General features: G+C 40.9%; 1 protein-coding gene across 1 annotated transcript in view; it reads right to left on the bottom strand.

Annotated features, from left to right (window-relative positions):
• Window positions 1-12,415, bottom strand: part of LOC135708749 (rab-like protein 6) — a 376,690-nt gene that overhangs the window by 239,298 nt on the left and 124,977 nt on the right. The window lies entirely within an intron of this gene.

The following is a 12,415-nucleotide window of genomic DNA, read 5'->3' as shown; positions in this document are numbered from 1 at the left end:
AAGCTTTAGTGTGATAATTTATTAGCTAGAGAATGATATTAAGAAGAGGGTAGGTGGATAGTTCCGTTAGAGTACGGCAGTATGAAAATTGAATAGAAGTTGAAAATGAGCGAAGGGCCATTAATGCGACAGTTTTGAAAGATAGACGCACATCTTTTGCCTAACCCGTACGATGTACGCGGAGACGTGAAGTATGTCTCCAAGTCTACAGGCAAAAATGTTAAAAACTGTCGCATTAATGGCCCTTCGCTCATTTTCAACTTCTATTCAATGTTCATATTGCCGTACTCTAACGGAACTATCCACCTACCCTCTTCTTAATATCATTCTCTAGCTAATAAATTATCACACTAAAGCTTCATGTTAGCATTTCCAACCAACTCTGAAAATCGCTAACTTCACGTATGAAGTAACATAAAAACACTTTGAATGTTTAGATTTTTTTATCGAAATCTCAACAGCGGAACGTTTGTTAGAGGCTTTTTTTTTTAATAAATAAGCTCAAAACATGATCAACCTTATTCAAATGTTCAAATCTTGTCATTGTAGAGGAATATTCATTTTAAACTTGGGATTTTGGTAAAAAATTACCGTAATCGGTGATAATTTATAAATGGGATTGTAAATTTTTATCTATGTTCTCAATTCTCAATTGAGGTGATTTTTTAACGGGTCATCGACAAATTACGTTAAATAATAGGCAGAAAATGACAGTTTCAGATTTTCTAACAATTTCGTATAATGAGGGACGGGATGTTGATATTTTCAAACATTAGATTTAATAGTGAGAAAACAATTATTTAACTAATGAGCATATGAAAAAGTTATCAAACTAACCAAAAATAAAAACGCATTCAATGATATTGCGAAAATTTTAAAATCTTAGGAAGATTTCAGGGGGAGAGGAACGCTTCAAATTTTTATCAAAATATTGCTCCATTACTGCGTAGCCACTTAGATTTTATTTTTAATGGAGAAGTTGAAAATTAACAGTTTTGCACGCTTGAATGAAAGCAGTCATTTCGACTCTACTTGGATCCATAATGTGACCCAGTTAACACGAAGAAATCGGATTGCATCACTTAGAGATATGATGAGCACCTCAATATCTTACATGGGAACAAAGAACTTTTTTTTATAAATGCTTTCCTACTGTTGTAGCATGCTCAACATACTTAATCTGGACTACATATCAAATTTAAGAGAAAGTCACAAAGATCATGAGACATGTACAATAATCTGGAAAATCCAAATTAACCCTTATCATTCACAAGTTCTAAAGAAATTCCCATGCATAGAATAGAACTGATCTAAATTTAACTAAATTTACGAAGTAACTCCAAGCACCACCCACTAAAAAAATGTCGCGTCGAGTTAAGATTTGTGTGTAGAGTTTTTTCTTTCTTTTGCAACGTTTGTGTTGTGCACACAACGCACAGCAGCTTAAGCGCCACTCTCTGTCTAGAGAGACTGCTGACGCGCTTTCCGGTCCGGCTATGAGACTCGGTCTGAGCGCGAGGTTAAGTGGCTCAAACACTACGGTTTCCCTAGCTAACCCAAACGGAAAACAAAATATGCGGAAAGGAAAAAACAAACTCTTAATATTAAAGTATTTAGGACGAAGCTTCACAATCAACTAGGCGAAGAAGCATTTATATTTTCTTGGAACTTACCTTACCTTACCAATCAGGCTAAGGCCTTGTTGTCCTCTGCTGTCCGAATAAGTCGTCTCCACTCTACTCGATCCATGGCCACAGTTCGCCAGCCTCGTAGTCTGCGAAGGGTCCGCAGGTCACCTTCTACTTGGTCGATCCACCTTGCCCGCTGCGCGCCTCTTCTTCTTGTTCCTGTTGGGTCGCTTTCTAGAACCATTTTCACTGGGTCATCGTGCGGCATTCTTACGACGTGCCCAGCCCACCGTAGTCGCCCAATTTTTGCAATGTGGACGATGGATGGTTCTCCTAGCAGCTGGTGCAATTCGTGGTTCATTCGCCTCCTCCACGTTCCGTCATCCATCTGCACTCCACCGTAGATGGTACGCAACACCTTCCGTTCGAAAACACCAAGGGCGCGTTGGTCCTCCACGAGCATAGTCCAGGTCTCGTGGCCGTAAAGGACCACCGGTCTAATCAGCGTCTTGTAGACAGTCAACTTCGTGCGGCGGCGCATTTTATTCGACCGGAGCGTCCTCCGGAGTCCAAAGTAGGCACGATTCCCTGCCATAATGCGTCTTTGAATTTCTCTGCTGGCATCATTTTCGGCGGTCACCAGTGAGCCCAAATACACGAAATCATCGACCACCTCGATTTCGTCATCGTCAATCTGAACTCGAGGTGGGAGGCTAACATTGTCTTCCCTAGAACCTCTTGCTTTCATGTATTTTGTCTTTGATGCGTTGATGGCAAGTCCAATCCGTCTAGCTTCAGCCTTCAGTCTGATGTACGTTTCCGCCATCATCTCAAAGTTCCGTGCCATAATGTCAATGTCATCGGCGAAACCAAGGAGCTGGATGGACTTCCTAAATATCGTGCCACTCGTGTCTATCCTAGCTCTTCTGATCACACCTTCTAACGCGATGTTGAACAGCAGACACGAAAGTCCATCACCCTGCCGTAACCCCCTTCGAGATTCAAAGGGACTCGAGAGTGTCCCCGATACTCGAACAACGCACATCACTCGATCCATCGTCGCCTTGACCAATCGCGTCAGTTTATCCGGAAATCCGTACTCGTGCATAATCTGCCATAGCTGATCTCGATCGATTGTGTCGTATGCGGATTTGAAATCGATGAACAAATGATGTGTGGGCACGTTGTATTCGCGGCATTTCTGCAGAACCTGCCGAATCGCGAAAATTTGGTCCGTGGTAGCGCGGGCACCCATAAATCCCGCCTGGTATTGCCCCACGAACTCTCTTGCATATGGTGACAGACGGCGGCATAGAATTTGGGAGAGTACCTTGTAGGCGGCGCTCAGCAGTGTGTTCGCGCGGTAGTTGCAGCAATCCAACTTGTCGCCCTTTTTGTAGATTGGGCATACGACACCTTCCATCCACTCCTCCGGTAATATCTCCTCCTCCCAAATCTTGGCAATTACCCAGTGCAGCGCTCTAGCCAGTGCTTCACCACCGTATTTCAATAGCTCACTTGGTAGTTGATCTACACCAGTTGCTTTGTTGTTCTTCAGCCGACCGATCTCCTCCTCAACTTCTTGAAGATCAGGGGCCGGTAGCCTGTCGTCTTCTGCGCGTGCTCCAAGGTCTGTTGCCGTGCCACCTTCGTTTTCTGCTGCTTCACCGTTGAGGTGCTCGTCATAGTACTGCTTCCACCTCTCAATCACCTCACACTCGTTCGTGAGAAGGTTGCCCTCCAAGTCCTTGCACATATCGGCTTGCGGCACGCAGCCTTTGCGCGAACTATTTAGCTTCTCGTAGAACTTCCGTATGTCGTTTACGCGGTACAGATTTTCCATCGCCTCGCGATCTCGGTCTTCCTGCTGACGCTTCTTCCTTCGGAAAACCGAGTTTTGTCTGTTCCGCGCTTGTCTGTATCGCTCCACATTCAATCTCGTGCGGTGTTGCAGCATTCTCGCCCGTGCTGCATTCTTCTCCTCTACTAAAAGTTTGCATTCGCCGTCAAACCAGTCATTTCTTCGGTCCGGGATTGCAGAACCTAGTGCCGCTGCAGCAGTACTACCTATGGCTGAACGGATGTCCCTCCAGCCATCTTCAAGAGAAGCTGCGCCAAGCTGCTCTTCCGTGGGTAGTGCAACTTCCAGCTGCTGCGCGTAGTCCTGGGCAACTCCGGCGTCCCGTAGTTGCTCAATGTTGGGTCGCGGCGTTTGACTTGGACGTGTGTTATGCACCGTCGAGAGTTTTGAGCGCATGCATACTGCAACTAGGTAGTAGTCCGAATCTATGTTCGCACTGCGGTACGTGCGGACGTTGATAATGTCGGAGAAGAATTTCCCGTCGATTAGAACGTGATCGATTTGGTTTTCTGTGTGTTGGTCAGGTGATCTCCAGGTGGCTTTGTGGATATCCTTGCGGGGGAAAAAGGTACTTCGAACTACCATACCCCAGGAGGAGCTTTTCAGAGTTAAAAAAAAACCGAACTATTTACATTGGTCTGGGGAAGGTTCCTAAATTTGAGCTCAAATTAACTATACTACACTTACGGTTTCGATGCTACTGTCTTCTGCCCCTACTACAGCACGGTGGGCGCCGTTCCGCTGAACGAAGAATGCTACGACGTTGCTCGATGCGTATGGATCCCGATACTACAAAGGCGGTGTTCTACGACGAGGAAAAGTTGCTGAGCGATCGCAATGAGAAGCCGCTGCTCAACCACACTTGGCTTGGTGGGAATCGGCTAATGTGACGTAGCTGTGTCGAAAAAGCGAGAGGCCGGCGCTCAACCACACTGGGCTTGGTGGGAGTCGATTTCAAATAGGGTTGACGAGCTGTCGATTCGCTCGACGGATGAGTGGCAGTTACGGAACGTGGATCACTGGGTGGGGTTATCAGATGACTAGGTCTCGACAAATCGTTCACCCCCCGGGGTCACGAAAGGATGGAATCCACCGAATATCTCACGATCCACGGTAATCACGGAGGCACGAACATTGAGCGCCGATGCGCGATAAAATTCCTGGGCACTCGTCGAGGATTCGTAGAGCATAAAAAGTAAGAGGTTGTATCCAATACATGACCGTAGATTTGACGTAGGATTACGAAAGGTAGTTTTGATGTCACAGCAAAAGTATAGTATATATTAAATTGATTGCTTAACTCGTTATCACAGAAAAAGTTCGATAGGTTTAAATTCGGAAGCAATTTGAGAGTTCTGTTTGTGAGGTGCTCTGCCGATGTCCAATCCCGGACGGTAGCTCTTACTCTTTAGTTAACTCTTTTAACAGTCATTTGTGGTCCTGAGAAGGACCGATGGGTTGGAAGCTTGGAAGCCAGTTTAGAACAATGCTGTAGAAATTTGTTCTCGATGTTCTTGGAGATGATAGCGGTGCGGAAATGAAATATGTATTAGGGAAAACACATCAATCACAGAATTACGACGAGCAACTGAATCCGATCAGCGGTTGAGGGCAGCTTTGATAGCTAGCTGCTTGCGGGGAGCCTTTCGTTGTGTACTGGAGAACACCTCAACTCACCACACACGGTGATTGAATGAACAGCGTTTGTTGAGATCGGATGGAATTCTATTTTGAAATCTGTGTTAGGGAAAGCGCTTTTTGCAGGCAATCGGTGACCATTTTATGATCATAAAGGCTGTTTGCGATGAAATCCGGACACCCAAGAATCAGAATACCAAGAATGAACACAATATTTGTTAGTGATGGTAATTTTTATTTCACTTATTAGTACATCAACATTAAAAATGAATTGATTTTATAGTCATCAATGAGGATCCAAACTGAACTTTTTGCTACTTTATTAGCTGATTTATTCCACTCTTTTCGAAAATCTTCTATATTTTTAGCTTGTTGTTTAGATTGAACAGTTCATGTTTTATCAGAGCCCAATATTTTTTGATGGGACGCAGCTCTGGGCAGTTTGGAGGATTGGCCGATTGGCATTACCGAAAGACATAATGTACGTCATTTTCTTCATACCAAGATAAAACATCTTTAGCGTAGTGGCATGATGCCAAATCTGGCCAAAACAGCGGCGACGAATCGTGAGACTTCAGAAATGGCAACAGACCTTGTTAACAATTTCGGTTCTAACAAAAATTCAACTTGTTCTACCACAGCTGCAAATGGCCTGCCATACTAAGTAATTTTTGGAAACCTCGACTTCTTCTACGTACAGAAATATTCGGAAACCCCATTTTTTCGTTGCATGGCAGTGTAAAAACTCAAACCTGGTAGCTGCTTAAAATCTTCTACGACATACGTTTCGTCGTCCATTACTACGCAATCATATTTTGTTAAATAATCACGATACAATTTACGGGCTCGTGATTTAGCCGTTGTATTTTGCTTGTCGTTGCGATTAGGTACAGTTTTTGCTTTGTAAGTCTTCAATCCCTGTCTATGCTTTGATGCATGAACGAATGTGGACGACATTCCAATTTTTCGAGTGACGGTACGAACAGATAAGTTTGAACTTGTTTCAAATATACGCTTTACCTTTACATCCATTTTGTCGTTCCTTAAACCAGATTTTCCTTCCGTGTTCAACATGGATGAGGCTGGCGAGCTGTATGTTGTGTTTGGAGCAAGGGTGACGTGCTTGGCATAGATGACCCGCAGCGACTTACGAAGAAACTGTTTCAGATCCATAGCGGTGCGGCTTCTTCCTCCTTCTATGGATGCTCACATCTACAGTTTGCTGATATGCAGGCTGCCTTTCGTTGTGTACTGGAGAACAATGTTCAACGCCACACGCCGAAAGCACTGCTACTGCTGATGATACCGATGACCGGACACCACCACACACGGTGGTTGAATGGGCACCATTCAGTGAGACCGCATCGAATTCGATTTTTAAATCTGTGTTAGGGAAAGCGTTTTTTGCAATCGGTGATAATTTTGATCCGATTGCAACAGTTGGATATTTTTGTATTTTCCAATAGTGACCTATTGAAAATTAATAAAGTGTCAATTTTAGCAGATTGATAAATAAATTTTCAATCGTTTGGTTTATTTAGAATTAAAATCCATCTGCTATTGATAGAGTTATATGTGGTCAAAACCTGACCTCTTTTCGTAATGCGATTGATTTTGGTTTTTTGAAATTGCAGTCCCAATATGTTGCCGAAAGACGTAATCCTACGTCAAAAAAACCCTTCGTTGAAGGGAAAACAACCCCGCAACGAAATTAATCTCTGCGTATCCTTTAACAACGCAATAACACATACCTGCGTTTTTTTCTATTCTTTGCTCAAAATTAATTGTCGGATTTTGTTAATAATTATCAATTTCAGTATTTCGCTTGCAATCTTATATCACTGCTCACCGCACTTTTCAAAGCAATAGGCACAGTTAAACTTGTAATAAGCGATAGGCACATCTGAATTGAATGCGTAGCTTCAACATCGAAAATGAGCTGTGTTTGTTCACATCGACTGATACTGAGTGGTTGCGGTACAAGCACATATCGTCGATAATAGACGATTGTTGTGTATCAGAGAACGCTTGCGCAAAAAGACTAGGGTGGGGAACGGATTCGAAACTCAAATGTCATTAGCCAAATACATCCGTAGACCATAGGTCCACCGTTGTATAATTGGCAATGCACCCGTGTACTGAATGGGAATTGTGGGTTCGAATCCCATCGGTGCCCTTAGATTTTTTCGCAAATTTTCTCACACACACGTCTCTTACCGATGATATGTGCTTTACCTCTCAGTATGTTCAAACTTTCCTATAAACTTTAGACCACTTGCGCCACCTCTAAATGTCAGTGAATGCCTTATTTTTGATATGTTACATAATCATTTTCCACATGGGAAAACATGCCCCGAACAATTTTTAAAAATAAGCCCCACCCTACGCCCACATTAATTAGGATATTGATATGTGTTTTCAGTTTAATCGATGGTCAAAGAGTTGCAAGTGAAAAGTTAAGGTAACTTAAGAGATAGTGTATGAATCAACACCATTGGACATTCGATTGATTTGCAGAGCTCGATCCAGTTCTTATATATTTGTTGTTGTTGTTGTCGGTACTGGAACGAATAGACCAAATTCTCGTGACAACGCTTCCAGTTACTACCATGTCTCCTCCTTAGCTCGCAAGAACTCTCCAACCGTCCTTCAAACCTTTTTTTGCACTTATTACTTCCTCCTTGAATGCGGAACGTTCCCAAAGTGTTTGACTCTCAAGCTTTCTACTCTCCACGCAACCTGTTGTTGAATGCAAAGAAAAGGAAACTTTTAAAAGGCTCGAAAAGTTCTAGAGAAGTTGGATAATATAAAGGCAACAGTAAGCTCGGAAAGATTATGAAGAGCTTTGAAATCTTTAGGGTGAACTTTAGGAGTATCTAAGACTATCTAGCTAAAATGATTGAACCTGTCTAAAGTGGGTTGATTACTAGTTGTCGAAATCACGTTACTTCAAGTGTTAGGTTCCTTATCATGGCTGCCCACCACACTCAATGTACAAAAGGTTGATCCTGAATCCCTTCATAATTAGGTTCATCCATTGCTAAAGTCACGGCAACATACTCATCAATGCGAAATGAACCCAATCTGACTGGCCAAAAAGAGAAAAACACTTATCTGGTACCACCTACTTGACTACGGGATGCATAACCGCGCTCATACACACAGCAGATGAAGCTCAACTTGCCATTTGATCCGAATGCAACCATGAAAAATAAACAAGAGGCCTACTTCCCACAAATGAGCCACCAATTTCAATAATTTTCAAACAAAAACCAAACTCCAACCAGCCTTCGTTACTCGCTCATTTGGTTTTCGTTCTCTATGGGCCTTGAGGGATGGGAAACGAATGGATGAGAATTTTCCAATGCGAATAAAATTCCGCCACTCTTCCCATTCCCTCATATGCACTTCATTCTTGATCTTAACCATGTGTGAGTGTGTGAGCGTTCATGAAGCCCATTTTTACCCAATTGCTTTTTTTTATTTATTTTTCACCTCAATCAAACGGTGCTGGTTCGGTCGGGGTGCACACGAATTTTGTGAGACTAATTATCCCATCGCACAGTGGTTTGAATGCTCAATATCACGAACTTTTTTATTTGCGCCTTCAATGTCGGTTTTTTCACTATGATGTCTTTAAGAGAGTTTCTGTATAAAATAAGGCGCAAAGACTAGTGATAAGTTTTAGTTCGGAACTCCACCACAGGCGGCGCTGCAAAATCTAACTTTTTAGATTTACAAGATAGGTATGTGGTGTCTTCAGCAAAGTTGTAGATAATTTTACTTCAAAAATCTTTGCTGAACACACTAATCCTCTACATTCCTTAGTTTTTGAGATACGTAGCGTTTTATATGACTGTTCAACAAAATTTAGTTTTTTTCAGTTTTTATAATATATTTCAAAAACTATAGGTTTTAGAAGACTATAATATTCCACAAATATTTGTATTTTATCAAAATACAAAACTTTGTTCAAGACGTCCAAAAGGTATTGATTACACAGGCTGAGTTATTCACAAATTTAGTAAAAAAAATTACATACTTTGTGCTCTCACAGACAAAAATCCGGCAAAATCCGGCAGGTGAATCTTGAATAGGATGAAAGCTTGTTCAAAAGTGATCTCAATTTCCATTGAAACATTTGTCCCTTTTAGTATCTTCGTTGATTATTTTGCATTTCAAAAAGGTGTTGACCACGGACATCAGAGTAATTGCCATAATACTCATCACAGTAGTCTACTTGAAAATAATATATAATTTTGAGTTAGCTATTATTATAGTATAATTAAATGATTTATCGTATTACGTTATACATTATTGTATGAATGTATATATAAATATTTCAAAAATATAAACAAAGGTTACACAATATTGTTATCAAAAACATTTTCATCTTTCTCCACATCAAGCATTTATTTCGCATCCCTACAGAGGTCTTTAATCGGCTTGTCTCGAGATGCTCTAAGGCTGCTGATGAGTGGATCAGACGATTCCAGGAGACGGTGCAGTAGATCTGTGTTTACTGCTGTTCTTGAAATTTTTCTAGTGTGGTCCGATCTATATCTATGAAAATAATAATTATTAACACTGATTTTCTTTATCAAATTCATCGTACCGTTTTAGGTCCTTGTTACGGCTTTCTTGTGCTTCCTCAGATAGCTGTCCAATAGGTACAAGAAAATGTTGTATAACCCTCGATCCATGAATAAGCACCTTGTGGACCGTTACTGGCATGTAGTACCACGGATATTTTGATGTGAGCAGTCTAGCCGTCTCTAAACAGTACTTCTCAAACTTATCTACATGCACCTGCATCCCCGATGACATTACTGATAGTATTGCCCCACATCGTTTTATTAAAACTTCGTCGAGTCCAGTAATTTTAGCAGCTTTTTCAGAGTTTTGGAAAAATCTTCTAGCCGTGTTGCCATCGTTCGAGTTACCTGTCAAAAATGAATGCCGTATAAGACGTTATAAAGAAATAATTTAAATAATTTCATGATTTACCTGCTCCTCCAGAACGTGGTTTATCAACCAGTAGTCCCATTTCGACTTTAAATTTCTGCTGAATGAGTTTCTTTCTTTGTTTTACCGATTCTACTGCATCTCCACGAACTTGCCATTTTTTAACTTCAAGTTTGTACGATAGATGTAAGAAGTATTCGAAAAATCGTATCCAAGCATGGAGTGTGCATAAACCATATTGGCACCGGTCATTGTCCACAGATCTTGTTCTTACACGGTCAATCTCGTTCATTTGCTTGGGAGTTGCACCGCACAGATAGCAAGTTTGTGAGGATTTTGTTTCCGTTAGAGAATTTATAGCTTTGCCGTCGAGCATAGTTAATAGCATGTTGCAGGAAATTTTCAGCGTCCGCCCTTTTTTTTTAATGACGATGGGTTGCATCTTGTCGATTTGGTTATCGATGTACTTCTTTTCGAACAACGTAACTTCAGTCGTTTCAGAAACATACTGTATTCGCAGCGGTCGACAGTACCGAGTTGAGGAGGGACGTGTGTTCTGGAAAAAAATGTTCCCATTTGATTCCAGTTTGATCGGCACAATGGATGTAACAAACATATTTGCATCGGATTTAGTTCCGTCATCATCGCCAAATGCTTGCTTGTGTTCGCTTAATCCAGTTGTGCCATCAAATCCCCACTTAATCGTTAAAGACATTTTGTCCAATTCGTCATCACTAAACTTTTCCAGCATACACTCATTCGCATCAACAATCCTCATTGCCGTGTGCTCCAAGAGATCCTTAAGTTTCACTTCTGCAGATGTTTCCGAAACTACTAACCCTGTATTGGGATAACAGCACTTTTTAGCTTGCAGCACTTTGTAGTAGGACGGATACAAAGGCACATTCCGATCCAGAGCTCCATTACGAAGCTTTTCGTATTGGTCTTTTGATAAATTAAGATCCAATATTAACGCAAGAGCTTCCGACTCCGAATAGGGTACAAAGCCATTTTTCGATGATTGCATAGCTGAAACCATTTTCACGGCTCTTGTCGGAGTTGTTTGCGTTGCCTGTTTAACAATGAACGCTGCATCTTCTTTACCATCCTCACGTAATTTCATTTGGGTTGCAAATGCAAGTTCATCTGTTGGGTAGTTAGACCGCATTGCAGATGTCTTGCGTCTCTTAACAACCTCGCTACTTTCTTCGAACGCCAAAGATTTTCTTCCACGACGGGAAGATCCAGAAGTACAAGGGAAACGATCAACAACTTTCTGTGGTAGTTTGAAGGGGCTATCGAAATAACCACGACTGCTTTCAAGCATGTATGACATGGTCCGGTTGTGGTTTTCCCACAGTTTTTTAAAATATTTGCATGTCGCCTTCACAAAATTATTGACTTCAGCTGCCACTTCTGGCATTGAAACATAATCAATGCCGTAACAATCAAAAACTTCTCTGGACACAACGTTTGATTTATCAATGTCGTTTCCCTTAAATTCTTTCCACAGTTTAAAAAGCTTTCGCCTGTCGATTTCAACTGAAATTTTATTTAATAACTTATAATTTAAACTATTTTTGAAATTGTCACAAACAAATGACTTCCATAGATAACTCATTTATATCATGAATTGGAAATTAACACTGAATATCTTATTAACTACATGGTTGCACTTACCTTCATTGTTGAAAGACATGCTTTTCCCACTTTTCGGATCTGCTACGGAAATGTTGAAAAAATAACCTTCACTTCACTATAAAAGGATTATTTTCTAACTAATATGCGTTTAATGCAGCAAAACCGCTCAATGAGTGACCAAACTTTGCTATATTATCACTGAGCCTACTTTGATTCAGTCTTTGACAAATGCGCGCTGTCACTGAACTACGGAACGGCCTTTTAAAAATACAAAACAATCAACGAGGATACTAAAAGAGACAAATGTTTCAATGGAAATTGAGATCACTTTTGAACAAGCTTTCATCCTATTCAAGATTCACCTGCCGGATTTTGCCGGATTTTTGTCTGTGAGAGCACAAAGTATGTAATTTTTTTTACTAAATTTGTGAATAACTCAGCCTGTGTAATCAATACCTTTTAGACGTCTTGAACAAAGTTTTGTATTTTGATAAAATACAAATATTTGTGGAATATTATAGTCTTCTAAAACCTATAGTTTTTGAAATATATTATAAAAACTGAAAAAAACTAAATTTTGTTGAACAGTCATATAAAACGCTACGTATCTCAAAAACTAAGGAATGTAGAGGATTAGTGTGTTCAGCAAAGATTTTTGAAGTAAAATTATCTACAACTTTGC

The sequence above is a fragment of the Ochlerotatus camptorhynchus genome, unplaced genomic scaffold (genome assembly GCF_037179485.1).
Source record: "Ochlerotatus camptorhynchus isolate MF236.1 unplaced genomic scaffold, CSIRO-AGI_Acam_v1.1 ptg000334l, whole genome shotgun sequence".
NCBI classification, from domain to species: Eukaryota; Metazoa; Arthropoda; class Insecta; order Diptera; family Culicidae; genus Ochlerotatus; species Ochlerotatus camptorhynchus.
The sequence above is the reverse complement of the archived record's forward strand: the minus strand, read 5'-3'. Positions and strand labels throughout refer to the sequence as shown.